The sequence below is a fragment of the Ambystoma mexicanum genome, chromosome 10 (assembly GCF_040938575.1).
Source record: "Ambystoma mexicanum isolate Mex_15411 chromosome 10, UKY_AmexF1_1, whole genome shotgun sequence".
Lineage (NCBI taxonomy): Eukaryota > Metazoa > Chordata > Amphibia > Caudata > Ambystomatidae > Ambystoma > Ambystoma mexicanum.
The window spans coordinates 468,467,732-468,484,259 of record NC_090932.1 but is presented as its reverse complement, the minus strand read 5'-3'; positions in this window follow the sequence as shown (position 1 = coordinate 468,484,259).

Genomic DNA, 16,528 nt, shown 5'->3' with positions numbered 1-16,528 from the left:
TTTCTGCACTGCATAGACCCACTTCCATGGAAACTGCCACCTTTCAACAGGTCTGATCACAGAAGCAATTAAAAGTTGACCCAGCATGCATGCCAGGTTATATGTTGTGTGTCACATGTCTGCCTGATGCGTTTGTTGTCGGTGTGTGTGTGTGTTGTGTGCTTCTGACATGTGTAGTGACCTTTTTTCTTTCTATTTTTCAGGTGATGACGCAATGGAGGCAGAGAATGGTGTTGTCATGCCAGACACAGGGTTGTTACCACTACATCAACCCGGCACAAGTGGGGGTTGTGGGGTGGTAGGCCATGAAAACCCCCAAGTGCTTCAGTCCATCTTGTCTCTGGCTGCCTATGAGTCCAGCCTTGATGACGACTCTGACGTCCATGTTGAGTCGGATGAGCATCAAGTCCATGTGTCAGGGGTGAGTGATTCTGATGTGGACACTCCTCTGTCTGTGACACCTGCACTGAGGGATCAGACAGTCTTGGTTCCTCCGCCCGTGGTGGATCGGGACGCAGGGTCACCCTCCACACCAGTCACTGATGTGCCTGAGACATCACGTCCACGGGGGCATGTAGTCGTGCAGCCGCGGGCGGTGCCAACACAGTGTGGACCCCCGGTCCTTGGGTCCCGCAGGGGTCAAGCCCGGCAACTCGGTCGCCGCGCACAACCGCAGTATACTGAGTGGGAGCAAGACATGACTGACAATTCAGAACGGCAGGGGGCAGCAATGGAGAACATCGCTGAGAGCATGGAGCGTGTGGCCCGATCTGTGCTCCCCCCTGCTAGGCAGGTGCTTCTCCAGCAGCAAGCGGAACAGTCCACGGCCCGCTCGCTCAGGCTGGGCATGGCGGCCTCAGACAGGGCACGCCAGGCTGAAATGTCGTCTCTACGTCAAGCAATTGCTGCTCACGCAGAGGCGCACATGGATGCCCTGAGGGAGGAGTATGCTTCCCTCAAATCCACTCTGGGTGTCCTTATGATGTCCCAGAGGCAGCGGGCAGAGGAGAGGTTTGCACAGCTTGAGCGTACCATCTCGGCTGAGCTACAGGCTTGCCGGGAGGTGCAGTGGTTGTCCAGCCAGGCCTTGCAGGAGGAACTCCGTGTTACACGTGCTACCTTGCAAGAGGAAGCACGTGTATCACGTGAGGTTCTGCATGCAGACCTACGTCACATCGCCACACAGAACCAGGCTCACCTGTCCGGCAGACTTGCTGCCGACGAGGGGCAAGCTGCGGCTAGGCGTGCCCAGGCTACTGTGCCACGTCCTCCTTTCCAGGATGAGCCAGACTCGGACGACCATCTATCTCCCACATAGGTCGGGCTGTGCAGGCGTTGAGCCCATGGAGGTTTTTGTTTTGGCTCAGCATCATCGCATGTGGGTGTTGAGCAGCACCCTGTACCTCCCCCCTCCTGGGTGCCTCCCATCCCCCCCGGGTCGTATGTGGCCATTTTTGATTTTTCTTTTAGTTTAGTTAGTTAAGTTTCTGTTTGATAATTCGTTTAATTAGGTAATGTAGGTTTTCCATAGTTAGTGTAATTAGTTAATATAGTTTAAAATTGCTTGTCTATTGTGCTTTCATGTGACGGTGCGGTGCTTTGTAGCTTTTGAAGGCATCCACTGTCTGTTCCAGCTGGGCCCTTCAGGCTTGTCTTGTGTATGTGTTTGCTGCTTGGGGTCCTTGACTCACATATGCCACTCCTGCCTCCCTTATCCATGGGCTCGCAAGGATGGTTCGGTGTGACAACCTATTACACAAGGGCTTTGGACTGTCATATCTCTGGCATGTCTGGTGCTGTGTGACTTGTGTTGACACCCCTAGTGGGGATGATTGCGGTGTTATTGTCCACTGTTCAGCTTTTGCTAGATGGGGTGTTTCATTATTAATGTGTACATTCATTGCTATGCATTGTGTAGTATGTTTCTTATCTTTACTGTACACGTGCTTGTTACAATTCATGCCGTAGATAGTGTGTTCCACACTTTGGATGTGAAAGACGGACTGATGGTGTGATTTCTGATGTAAGTCTCTTACATGGTCAAGTCATGAGATGCCTGAAGAGACACACACAGATGACTTTAAAGCATTAATCATGTGTTTCATGCCCTTTCTGCAGGGGGATGAGCCTCCAGAGCACCTTTGCCAGCAGACATGGCCCATTGGACGTCTGAATTCTGGACACATTTGTTGGTGCCCACATGCACGTGTGCACAAGCAGAGGCACAGGGATTGCAAACCTACATCCTAGAACTGCTGACGTGTTCCAAGGAACTCCAGGCAAGGTGAGCAGCACAGGGGGGCCACAACACAGCAAAGCTTGCACCAGGCGAGTTGCACATGCAGGCTTAGTCACAGCACTGAGGGTGAGCTTGGACGAATATTGGTGTTGAAGCACACACTGCAGCTCAGAGGTGTTGGTGGACTGATGGCTGTTGATTTTAAGGTTGTCTGGGACACCTGCAGGGGCAGTGGCACATACCCTCTGGTACACCAAGGTCCATTGAGGCACTTGTATCAACCATGTAGCCTTCCGAGACATGGAAAGGGGCAGCTCACAGGGAAATACAGCAAGGGACATAACTCGGGTGCAGTGCATTTAATTTCCATGTACATTTTGATACATGCACTGCCAACTTTGTTTCGGTCATGGTGGAACACGACTTGTTCTGAAGTCATGCCTTGCTATATGGGTCTATCTGCTTACCCAGGGAACATTGCATGTTGTGTGAATTGTGACACATTGGTGTTCCATTTGCCACGCACCCACCGGCGGCTGACTTACTGCATTGACTGTGTATGACCCATCACAGGGGTAATGTTATATATGGGTACGAAGCATCTACACTAGATTGTCTGTTTGTAGAGTAGTTTGTTGCTTTGGGGCATATTTGGTGGTGTTTTTTTGTAATGGGCACGTACAGATTATTGACTGTGGCTCTCTTTGCAGCATTGCAGTGCTCCTGTAACCGGTCCTGAGAGTGCGCAGGCAGGAGGCCAGCACTCAAAACCAGAGCTAAGTGTCTTGTTGTTTTTCTTTCAAACTGCTCTGCATAGGCTTGCTGGGGGGTGCACTAATGCATGGATGAATGTGTAATTCAATTTGGTGTGTTTTTTTCCCCTAATCACCCGGAGTCCTATCCAATTTTAAACCCTGTACCCTCTATCCGGTGTTCCTGCTTCCCGTACCTATCCAAGCAACGTTCCCTAACCCTCTTTCCCCACTGGGGTTGCGGATGCCTGTGTAAGCCCCAAACTTGCAGGCGCCAAAACCCTAGAGGGGCTGGTTGGTTCGTGCCACTCCTAAGCCTGGACTACAGAAGGGCATGACAATGATGTCCAAGTTTGTTTGGATTGTGTATGTGTTCATGCAGGTAGTAAATTTTCATGCATTCCCTACTTTCATGTATCATTCCTCCTCCCCTCTCCTGCCACTCATTCCAGTTATCCAGTGTGCCAACACCTGTCCCAAATGCATATCCCTGACCCTCCTTCCCCACCAGGGTCTCAGAGGCCTGTGTGAGTTTGACCTTGCAGGCACCCGGGACATGGTGGGGGTGGTTGTTTCGTGACACTCCCGTGCCTGTACACGGGAACTGTGACAGTACACATCCGTTCATGATGCATCATTCTATGTTATGTACCACACATGGTTCACATCCTGTTGTGACATTGTTTTACTGTGCTACCTTGGTTGTTACGTCATTGTGGTAGTACTTGGCCTTTGTGAGGTACTGCTACGTCAATTCATCTACTGGAGGGTGTTCTGGTTCGTTTTTCTGGCTTGGATTTTGTGATTTTGCAAATGAGGGTGGACTCTGAGGGTGCAGGCACCTTTTTACACACAAGGTGGGAGATGGTGACGAAGGGGAAAGGTGATCCTGTGGACAGGTGAAATTGAGGGTTGAAGGCTCCATGACCCAGGTGCAGTTGTTCAGTGGGTCATGGTCATTTGTGAGGGGGTAGGGGGTGTTGTTGATACTTTCCTTGCCCTGCAGTGTGATGGGAACCCTGACATTGTAATGGTGGTATCCTATGTACATGTTGTGTTCTGCTGATCAATGCCTGTTCATGTGTTGTGTTTACCTTTCAGGTGTGAGGGGATAGTTGTGGTTTGACATGCTGGGGTGTACACATGGTGAATGTTCACTTGTGATGTGTAGAGGACACAGATGGTCACTTGAATGCACATGCATATGTTGAGTGCATGTCCTTACTGACCCACACACTTGCACTATGATATACACTGTTTGCCTTGTGGTGCCCACTGTGTCCCTGCAGCACATGTTCTGTGACCAATTATGGATCCTGTACATGCCTAATTTGCTTTTTGATGTGGTCTGTCGCTTAGATGTGATGCTCAGGGTGTGCATCACACACAATGGCTGTTCACTGTGATGTGCGCTGAGCAGAGTGTTGCAGGAGTTGGACACAGCACACAGAAGCTGCAGTGTTGATTTTGCAATGCACAATGTGCATGTAGACAGGCATTCATTGTTATGTTACGTCTACAATTCTTGTGATGCATTTGGAAATGACTTATTTTGGGTGGGAGGTTGTTGGTCAGTCATTTCATCTGATTCCATGTCAGGCCTCATTGTCTGATGCCACTGTACATTTTTGACATGGCAATGTGTTCCTTATTGTTACTGTGTTGGTGTATGGGTATTGTTTGCCATGTCATGATGTGGTTTGGTAGGGTTTGTGTGACATAACAGTGATGATGGCCATGGCCTGTTTTGCAGGTGTGTGTGATTCACACCTTGCATGTCAGGGTCATCCGCTTCTCAAAGCAACTAGCTCGGGGTAGATCTCTCTCCGCGGCAGGGGCCTCCCTCTGGAACAGCCTTCCTGCCTCACTGGAACTTGAGAAGAACCATCTCCGGTTCCGGAAGCACCTCAAGACCTTCCTCTTTGCTTCTGCTTTCTCTCTGCCTCTCCCTTGCAAAATTCTTCACTGGAACTGCACTGGATCTGCAACTGGGCCACTCTCACCGACCTCGGTCCCTGGCCCAGCCACTCTCCACTTGTACTGCCTCCCTGGCAAACCCTGCACTGCGGGACTGTCTCTCTATCCCTACAGCTCCCCCTTCCCAGCACTTGTCTGCACTTACCTTTGCAGTTGCCACCAGCTGACCTATTTATTTGTTTTTTAGTCTACTTACCCTGTACTGCACTCGCACCCTCCCCTTCCCCTTGCAATTTTCCCTCACCCCTACACCTGCACTTGCACAATCTAAATGACACCTGGCCTAGTAGTATCGTTGTCTGTCTTCCCTTGTTCCCCCCTCCCTGCCTCATCGCACCTTGAAATACTTGTGTATAGGCCATATCATGTCATGTCATATGTGTGCCTTTTGGTCACACAGGATAGCTTGTGTTTAAGTAGCTAGGGATGCAGACAATGTGGCACTTCCATGGCAACTATCTCAGGGTGGTAGGGTTGTGACAGTTGACTGTCTCTTTGTCATCATCGATTGTCACCTGGTATGTGCCAGGCCTGTGTGCACTCCGCAGGGGTGGGAGTTTAGGTGAAAAATGTGGTCACAAGCTGGGTCCGGGCTTCCTCGCCACGTGCCCTGTCCCCTCCCATGGGCAGCGCCTGTGCCTGTGGTTGGGGATGTGGAGGCACCACCATGTCCACCGGTACGCCCTGCCGTGTTGCAACATTGTGCAGGACACATGCTGCCACAATGATCCTGCACACTACTGGGGGTGCATAAAGTAGCTTCCCGCCAGAGCGGTCAAGGGAGCGGAAACGTGACTTGAGCACTCCGAATGTGCGCTCTACTATGGCCCTGGTTGCAATATGGGCGGCATTGTATCTTACCTGGGGTGGTGTGGTGGGGTTCCGGATTGGCGTCATCATGTGGTTGCTCAGAGGGTAGGCACTGTCCCCTGGGGAGGTGTAAATGGTTGTGATTATTGGGGTTTGTGTATTTGTGTGTGTGTGTGTGTGACATGCATGCATGTGCAAGGGCATTTGTACTCACCTAGGAGCCAGGTGTCGCCATGCTGGCCAGCTTCCAGGGCCCGGCTCAGGGCGGACATTCTGTATATGAAACTGTCATGGGTGGAGCCAGGGTAGTTTGCATAGACAGAGGTGATGATTCCCTTTGCATCGCATACCACCTGTACATTGATAGAATGCCGGTGCTTGCCGTTTCGGTAGATGTGCTCAGTGGCCCTAGGTGGACGTAGGGCCACATGGGTGCAATCTATGGCACCGAGCACTTTGGGGAAGTGTGCCACCCTGAAAAAATCCAGGACAACGGCCTGCCTTTCTGCGGGTGTTCTGGGCATGTATATGTGCCTGCGGACTGAGGGGCGTGCTGTCATCATTGCCAGTACCTGGTGTAGGCAGCGTGACTGCGTGGCCTGTGAGACCCCCCCACCCACTATGGCAGTAGTCCGCTGAAATGACCCAGTGGCCAAGAAATGCAGGACATTGAGCCCCTTCTCCAAGGGGCTCAATGCTTGGGAGCAAAGGGTGGGGGATGTTAGGTCATCTTCCCACTCCCTGACCAGGTCTAGGATGATATGGGGTGGAAACCTATACCTGCCGTAGACCTGGTCGTCAGGTATCTCAAAAAGGTTTGTCTGTGGTGCGAAAATGCGTGCCCTGGCTATTCTCCTCCTCCTGTGGTGTCCCACGATCAGTGCTGCGACAAATGGGGCATTCATCGTAGCTGTATATAGGTGTTTGTTGTTTGCGCGCACTTTTATACTGTGCGTGGGGACGCTTCCGCCTGCCTTCGTGTGGCGGATGCGTTGACACCTGTGTGCGTCTTTTGCCGTGCGCGGGTTTCCCATATTCGAATCCATGAATACGGGTTGTTGGAGTGCGTGTGGGCGTTCCGTGTAGTTCCCTGCAGTACTTCCCCAGTTACGCCTTCTTTTTCACGCGTTATTCCCCATTCCGCGTGTTACGCCCACTGTTCCGCACACTTTGGTTGTGTGCGCCGCGCTATGTGCGCTTTTGCTGTGCACGTAGCGCACGCCGTGTGTGCCCGCGTGCGCCATGGCAGGATTGGGCGCACGGACAGCGGGAAACACGCGCAGCGTCTTCCTTGAATCGCACGCGTACGCTGGGTTTCTCACACTTGCGCCACCTTGCGCCTGCTTGCGCTGGGATTTTCGGCGCACGTTTGCTCCATGAATCGACCCCTATGAGTTCTCCAACAATAGGCGAGACAAGGTGTGTCATCAACCAACTGAGATCCCAATCCATTTGTGGGATCTCAACCAATTTTAGATCATGAGTTGTGATCATTTGTAGAGTTGGTACTTGATGTAGTAGTTCCAACACATTAGATCTATTACAAAAGGGGCTAGATTTAGATGCATAAAGGTCAGCTCTTTTTATGATACACAATGTTTCATTAATGGCATTTTAAGATAATTGATCTAGATTTAATACTGTTCTATTATAACTGATTCCATGTGATTCTGGTGCTGTAGCACTCACACTATCAATTTATTTTTCGTCAGGCGCAACAACATTGGAAAATGTGTCTTTAGAAGTAGAGTAATTACCTTCCGTTCATAACACCGGAATAAAGACCATTGGTTTTGCAGACTTGGGTAACTGAGACATTGATGGAACAATTTCATATCTTTTAGCAGTTTCAAGACAAATCAAATTGTTTGGTAAAGTGGACCCCAAACCGTGTGCTGCTACAGTAGGTACAAAGTTAATCTTATTATTCGAGGTGGACATATCAACCGTCAAGTGCTAACGTTTTTGAGTTATTTTTTCTGTCTAGTGTAGCAGTCTGTATAGTGCTACCAGCGACACTGGTCGTTTGGATCTTGGCCCCCCTATTTATTATTTATGATGGCAGAATCTCTAGGGTCAAGATGTGTTGCAGGTACCAACAACTCTCCTAAATCTTGTAATGCTGTTAATTGAGTAGATTGAGTGTTGTGTATTGTGATTATAGGAGATTATGAAAGTGCAGTCGTACCAGCACTCCCAGTTCCAACAACAGCCCCAACTTGGAGTTGCTCAGATGTTAATAAATCAAGCAATTTAACTAAATCATGTTTTATGTATTGCTGTTCTTTGAATACGTTGTTACATAATGAAAAACAGCTTCAAAATTGGTTAGGAATGTGGGTTCCTTCCGGGGGGAGGGGGGGTCCTCCATTTGCGATGATTCTGAAGAGGAACTGCTCAAAGGAAGTCTGGGAGACAATGCATATGTGTTCTTTGCTATCTCAGTTAAGTCTGGAGTTTTAGCTGAATCAATAATCGATGTAGGACATAGTTCAATAGTCAGGTTTTTATGATTTTTAATTAATAATGCAGAAGTAGCCCTATGAGATCCTTCTTGCAAACCTAGGCATACGTTTAAAAGAGAGTTGTTATCAATTGAGCTACCCGTAGATAAGTTACAAGTCAGCTACAGCTCCCTCCAGGAGACTTCTATAATAGGAGACCTTGATGTGCGTTTGAGGAATGCTGTTATTATTCCCGATCACTTTTTTCCATAAGATTTAAGTCAGAGATAGAGTTTACAATACCAGTCATTACCATTTCAGGTTGGTGCTTACTTTTTTTTACAGTTTCTCTTTAAGACATGTTTTGCTGCTAGAGCCTGTGTACAAGTCGATCGTTCTTTACCGCGCATCGTATAATTGTGGGTTGCTAGCATACTAAGCAGCAAAGATAGATTTAAGAGATTTGCTGTCGCTCAGTTTATAGGAAGGCTCCTAGGTCCCCACACCAGATGGTCACCTTCATGTTACAGCAACAGCAAGTTGTGCATAACTTTATTTACCATTGGCAGCAGAAAGCTGTGTTCTTTGCTTACACACTCCCCCTATGAACAGATGTGAAATGTGGTTATGATCAAATGTATACTCTGATTAAAGAGAGAGGCCAGCAGGAAGTCCATAATAAAGAATCGACAGGCAAAAAAAGTCTGAGCAGAGAACGCCCAACTGGATTGTCGGGCACTCAAAGACTGACACCCCTCCTCTGTAGTGTGAATAGCTGTGGCTTGTACTTTCATTATTAAGATTACAATCGTGGGGGAGCAAACAGAGTGGGGCAAAGCAGAGCTGCTACCACCATTATTAATTTGTTACTGAAAAAGACAACCAACACAAATACAAATTCAGGTGCGAGTGAGTGGACCAGCTTAGGAGTGCGTTTTGTTTCGTAAAACAAAGCGAAAAGCTGCGCCACGCCAAGCGTATCACTGAAGGCAGGCACTCACGATGAAGACCGGCTCGCCCCAACAGGCAGAGGCTTTACTCTCCAGAGGCACTCCAACATGTAAACATCCACATCCCCAGCGTCCCGCAACCAGCCCAACAGAAATGCAGTGCCTATATGACACAGCAGGCTTTCCCACATTGTCCTAGAGGTCCTAAAAGTCCACTACTGCTCCAGCAGCACTAACCTGAAAACGCTCAAAATAATTAACTCCTGATACATTACCTAGTGTCGTTCTAGGGCTCACTCCACCACGCACAACTGCACTCTGCAACTAAAACAACCCTCCTACATGCATATATAAGAAGGGAATACAACACATTCACTTTAAACTTGCTCTCCAACTACAATGTAGACGACAACTTATTACTTGCAAATGTCACACATTCATCGATTTATCCACTACTTCTGCTACACACACCCACCATGGGCAAGCTCCTTCTTTAATTTTGTTTTTCTTTCAGTTGGCACAGCAACTCTGATTCATCCCCAATGTTATATAGTAACCTCCATAACCTCCATGACCCTTCAGGTGAGATTCCAGCTAAATATATTTATTAGGGTACTTAATAAATTATATGTCACACACGTTATATGAGCTCGATCCAGTAGTCATCACCAGCCAGGCTACATATTCCCAAATTACAATGCCGAATCTCTGGGGTGGCTTCATTCCCCACTTCCAGAACTTCAGGCACAACTTCACTGCTTCTGGATTCATAGGGCAGCACACCCTTCCTCTTTGAAGGTGTCTCCGGTCCAGCCACTCAACAAAGGATCCCCTCTTGCGCCTGAGACCCACGGCTTGCGTGCAGCTCCTCGCCTCGGCCCACGACACACCTCTGGTATGGCAATATCCACAATCAGGCTCACATGGAGAAAAGCAGCCTTCCTGCATGCCTTGCACTGCACAGCCTCTGCAACTAAACGCTTGGGGAAACAGGAGCCTCACAGAACAAGCAGGTGAAATCTGCTGCATCAACACTCCAGCGTTCCTCTGTTCTCCCCTTCTGCATAGATTGTCAGCACTGTGTCTTCTTCTTTGTGCCTCTGCTACCACAGCCCACACTCAAGTCACAGTTCCACCTGAGGGTGCCTTTTATGCCTCACAGATTCCTTCAGGTGTGGGCTGTTAGGCGCAATTGCCTGACTACTACTTCTGCAGCATGCCTCTTCAGTCCTCTTCATTGTCCCAGTACACATGGGTCTATGGGACTCAAAGTCCCCAACAATAAAGTTCGTTCTTTTAAGCAACTTTTTAACTTTAAGGGTAGACCTATTTCCCTTACAACTATTGAACGATGAACCATTAGAATTAGTTGTTATAGAGGAAAACAATTGACTTAGGGACATTTTTCTAGATCCGGTTACATTAAACATTTGGGAATCAGAAGGGTTTTTATCCAGAGATACCTTGAAAGATCTTTCTGTTAGTAAGGTTTGGTCAGGGTTTGTGGCATTTGTGCCCAGAGTCATATAATGTATAAGTCGTTCATATACATTGTAATGGCAACAAGCCGTTACCTGCTTTGGCAATCTTGAACATTTTTCCCTTTCAAAGGACATATATTGGGTCTCATCTCACGGAATCTCCTCATCACCCCGGGCCCTGTCTCCTGCAATGTGAACCTCCTGCAATGCACCACCCTTAAGGTCAGGATTAGGAAGCGTCTGCCATCCCCTGGCCACCTGAGAGGAAGCTTTAAGCAGTGGTTCAGTGAGGGATCTGTGGATTTTTCACAGCCCCACCTTGATATTTTCCCACTTAAAACACTGGGCAAAGGGAGAAATTAGGAAGGAGGTTTGTCAATCAAAGAAGGAGGTGGAAGGGAGAACTGAGATGGAGGGAAGTCAACATATTAAGGATTTGGAAAGAGGAATAGAGGAGGAGGCTTTGGGAGGATACACTAAGCAGAAGGTTTCAGAAAGAATAGTTTATGCAGGAGAAATTGAGGAGGAGTATTCAGAAGGAAGATTTCAAGAGGAGGTTGGGCATATTCAGCAGAAGGTGAGAGAAGGAATTGAAGAGGAGTTTGCTCAACCTCAGAAGGAGGTAGCAGATATAGTAGAAGAAAATAAGTAGAAGTTTGGTGGACATCTGCTGAAGGTGCAAGAGGTAAAGTCAAAAGAGGTTTGTCAATATCCAGAGGAGATGATAAAGGTGCACAAGGGAGGGGGGAACCATCAAAATGAGGAGGCATAACTAAGAGGAGGGGATGGTAAAGGATGACAATGCAAACTGTATGTGACTAGTTTTAAGAGATTTTACCGAATGGCTGAACGCTTCAAACATGTTAGATATCATTCAATGAGGGTTTATCAGAGGAGTGGGCACTGCTCCAAATTTACTTATAGTAGCTGCCCTCAAATAGAAAGCCATAAAATCAAATCAACCATTATACATGGCTATGATAGATTTCAAACAAGTGTTTGATTCTGTCTCTTGCACACTTCTATGGCAGAAACTGTAAGTAGCCGGTTGCACACCATATATTGTAAACCTGTTACAACAATGTTATACTAACAGCTCTATTTGTGTCAAGCTAAACCAACAAGGCTTATCATCTCAACCGATAAAGACATATCATGGGCTAAAACAAGGATGCATTCTTGCAGCCACACTTTTCAATTTTTATATCAAAGATATTTACAAACACATAGCGTCAGTTAGAGCTTTTCCTCCTAAATTGGGTGACCAGCCTACAGATTGGCAACTATATGCTGATGATCTTACTTTGTTTCGATCAAACCCCAATTGGTCTGCAAAGAAAAGATACTGCTCTAGAAAGCTTTGTCATGGATAATTGTCTAAGCATTAATACTACGAAATCCAGCATTTTAATAATTCCAAAGTTGAAATGAAGTACAAAATATATCAGCAAACAGTCCCCGCTGTTTTAACATATGGCGAGCAGTTTAAATGCATGAGTCTCATCCCAATTGGGATTACCTCAAGGGTCTATTTTGGAAAGCGTTACTACAGGTGCCTAAAAGCTTTCCTATTGTGATAATTTTCTATGAGCTAGGCTTGATATCCTTGAATTCTGCTGTATCATGGAACTCTATACCACTCTACAGAAAATGCCTAATGCAAGAGACATTTAAGCTTACCATGATACCAATAATTGAAAATATCATTGAACATAAAAATAACCAATCGCTAAGCACAAGGCAGTGGAGTTGCATATGGAACATGAGAGAAGCCGATATTAATGAAAGCACGTTAGTATCTAACCCCGATCTGGCCAAAATAAAACCTTGGTATCACGACCAGGCTAAGGCTGAGACTAAGTGTAACCAATGTAAAGTCGTTAACGATTGCATTTTTAGTGCTAAATTGTTCAACCAAATTCCCAAATATCTAACAAGATTTCCAGATAAAACATAGCAAAATCAAATAATGAGACTGCAATTTCATTTATGGCCGACAAGAACGCTACAAGATATAAAAATCAGGTGCATAAAACTGCATGTAGATTTTGCAACCTTGAGACTCAACCCGAAACCCTAGAACATATAACAGCGCAATGTAGGGCACTATCCTCTAAGAGGAAAGAACACTTTCCCAAATTCCTTGGAAAATATAGCACATTAACACCTAATGAAATGTGGATTATGATTACGAATGTACAACAAATATCGCTAAGCATCGCTACAATAGACTTTCTCCAAAAAGTTAATTTGCAACTAGAGGCAAAGAATTTAAAATATACAATGGTCGATCTCTCTCTTTGGCTGGGGCCTCCTTCTGGAATAGCCTCCCTGCCTCCCTGAAACTTGAGGAGAACCATCTTTGGTTCCGGAAGCACCTGAAACCCTCCTCTTTGCTTCTGCTTTCTCTCACCCTGTCCCCTGCTAAAGTCCTGGCTGTTACTGAGACTGCACTAGTTACCTGGCCACCCGTCTGATCCCAGGCCCTAGTCCTGCTGATGCACGCCTGCACTGCCTCTCTGGCAACCCCTGCACTTAGGCACTATTTTCTGTATCCCTACAGTCCCCCCACTAGCACCTTTGTCTGCACTCACCCTGCATTTGCCACCTGTTGGCCATTCTTTTATTTATCTTGTTATTCTTTTATCCCATGCACTGCACTTCCCCCCCTGCACTTTTCTTCTTCCCCCTTTCTTTGCACTTGCGCGATCTGAATGACACTTGGCCTAGTAAGATCATTGCCTGTCTTCCCTCTGTTCCCCTCTCTTGCCTCGTCGCGCCTTGAAACACTTGTGTATAGGCCTATAAATGTCATATCATATCATACAATTTAGAGGTACAATATAGAGACACGAAATTTCTTGATGTATTTATTTTTTTTTTTTAAGGATGAAGCAAATGAGAAGTCACAGTTAGAAATCATCTACAGATGCATGGAGTTCACTCAAGACAAACTGCTCTGAGGATTTTAGTCTAACTCCTGTTACTAGATAAAATGAAAGAAAACATATAGATGAACGATGTTTGCGAATTGTAAATGCTTTTTTATACTCTTATTCATTATTATGATATGAAGATGTAAAATTAATTTTATACTATTTGAAAAGTTGTAATTTACAAGTAAACCAAATAAAAAATAAAACATAATAATGTTGGTCAACAACAGGAGGAGGAAGATGAGGGAGAAGAGAAGTGTGGGTTGAATTCACATATATGTACAAGTTCTATAGATGTGGTTGTTTCTGGGTTTGAGGGAGGTCAATAGAGTAGTTAGTATGTGTCTAGGCAAAATACTCGGAAATATAATTCAAAGCCTGCCAGCATCTTGGTTATTTGTGTGTGAAGCAGGTTTCAAAAGGAATGCAGTAACAGATGATGATTGACACCTGATTGCCTTTTGGTTGCAGCAGGTGATGGAGCACTATTGATTATGTGATTAACCTGTGATGGATTCCATTCATCATTGTGAAAAATGAGCAATGGTTGTGGTTGGTAGAAAGCACAACGTTCCACTCAGAATGCATGTAGATTTTAGAAATCTCAATAAAAAGTCGTGCACCATCCATAGCTCAACAGTCCTGAAATGCTAAATATGCAGCACCGTATTGGTGCATTAACTACCATGTACATTACCCAAAATTATACCAAACATCCCTTTCAGACAGAGGATGTCATTCTTAGTTGCAGATGAAGGTTATTTCTTTGGATTGGGAATGGTGACAGCTGTGTTTAAAGAGCCTTAGCAGTGATTTTGAAAAACATGTTAAGGATTTCCTAAACCCAAATGAGTATCCTGTGTAGGTGAGGTTTCATGGAGAACATGTATGTACTTTGAACAGTTAATCAGAATGTCTCATAAAAAGGACCAAACAAAGTAATGTCAATTTATAGTGTCAGAAGTCACCTATTGTGTTCATGCTTTCTTGAAGACACTAGTCTTTAGGGGATTTTGACATAGCATGATGCAAAGCTTTGATTCCTAAAATAAAGTACTCGTAAACTTGAGCAGGTGTTCATTTGCTCATTGTCAATATGCCAATCAAACATTTGAGTGTGCCCCAAAATGTACTATATATGGGATTAATCTACACCTGACACTAATCAATGTAACCACATGACAACAAAAATCAGCGTGTAGCAGGAAAATCCATTCACAATATTCAAATAATGATGAGGTAGGATTGGTAAAGGGTTTAATAGCAGCAACGCTAAAGCAAACACATCCATCGATAGGAAAGGTTCCACAAACTAAATCCAACACAATCATGCCCCGTCCAGATTACAGCAGTTCTCATCTACTTTCAAATACAACGAAACCTATGAGAGTGGCATGAACTTGCATGTTCATGGGATCATCTTTAAGGAATACTCTTTTAGTGTTTAGATTATCACAAGAAGGTTGACTTTTCTGCTTCTCCTGCCACTGTGCATCACAACTCACATGCCATTCTGCAACTGTGGGCCTATTATAAAAGATTGACTGCAGTGTATCGAGTTTCACCTGCAAAGCAGTGTCAATCAGTTTTAACTGGTATAATTATAAATAGTACTAGTTTAAGAAAAACAACCTTACCATGTAGTGTCCAAGTGACACAAAGCAAATATTATCTCTCTTGAGTGCCAAGAGGAACAACGTCTTAGTGTGCAAACATTTCAAAATATTCAAGATGGAGGCTAACATCTAGCCAAACAAGCTCCAGGTGATATTGATCTGACCTAAAGTAACAGAGCAGCTTTAATACTGATTTCGATTTTTTTAAGAAGCAATACATTTCATCATATTGGGTTAATGTTCAACATGCCATAACATATATGCTTCTTTCTGTTCGAGGACATACACAGACGGTTTTGGGCAGCGGGTGATCAGAAACACAATGGCTGAGAAATGACCATCCTCATAGCTTTCGTTTCCAAGGAATTCAAACCTGAAGAAACAGTGCAATTGTTAATAAAGTAGCACACTTTGGTGTGTTTGCTTTGATTCTTCTATGAGTCGATCCTAAACAACTCATAGTTGTCTGCACAACTAAGGACATACTTAAAGCCCCTACTTCTATTAAGAGGTCTCTAATCAACAACTAAATTACTTGAATGTGGAGTGTGTGTTTGTAGTAATCTACATCCTAGCTCCCTTTCACAATAGAATGCCCCAGCATGAATTCATTCAGGACGGTATGTTAAAGATGATGAACAAGGGGGCGTGGCTTGGCACCAAGGATTAAGGCCACCTGAGTGCTTCGCTCCAACCCACCAATACCTCTTATCCTGCGTTTCCCCCACTTACTGCATCTTCTTAACCTCTGCTCCTCTTCTACAGATTGTAGCTTCCAGGCTGTAACTTCTGCCAGCCCCGCGGCACGTCTTCTGTGCATCGTCTAGACTGGAACGTTGAGCACCTGCAGTCTCCATTTGCAGCCGCCCTTTCTGAGGTTACATCCGGCCTCCCGCGTGATGCGACGGGCCAGCTTTGGCCCTGCTGCTTCCTTCTGTTAGCGGCGCCACCGCATGCTGGACTAAATTAACTACTCCTGCTTTTTTTAAATTATTTTTTCTATGCTGCTTTCTTCTATAGCAAAGCTGAATTGCCTTGTACTACTATGGGCATTCTCTTTTTTCTTTTGATTTTATCCTTGGATATTCTTGTCATATGAACACTGCCCTGTGCATATGCTGTGTGTATTCTTTTTTTGGAAACTACACCTGTTTTTGTTGCCTACTCTGCATATTAAGGCCTCATTTATATTCTTTTTGGCTTTTCTCTGACAATGTGGAGCTGCTTTCAGATAAATTAGAACATGCTCATGTGGCCCTGTGCTTTTTAGTATGCAAGCCTCTTCTGAGTAGTAATCAATTTGAAGGTTTAAGACTTTGCTGT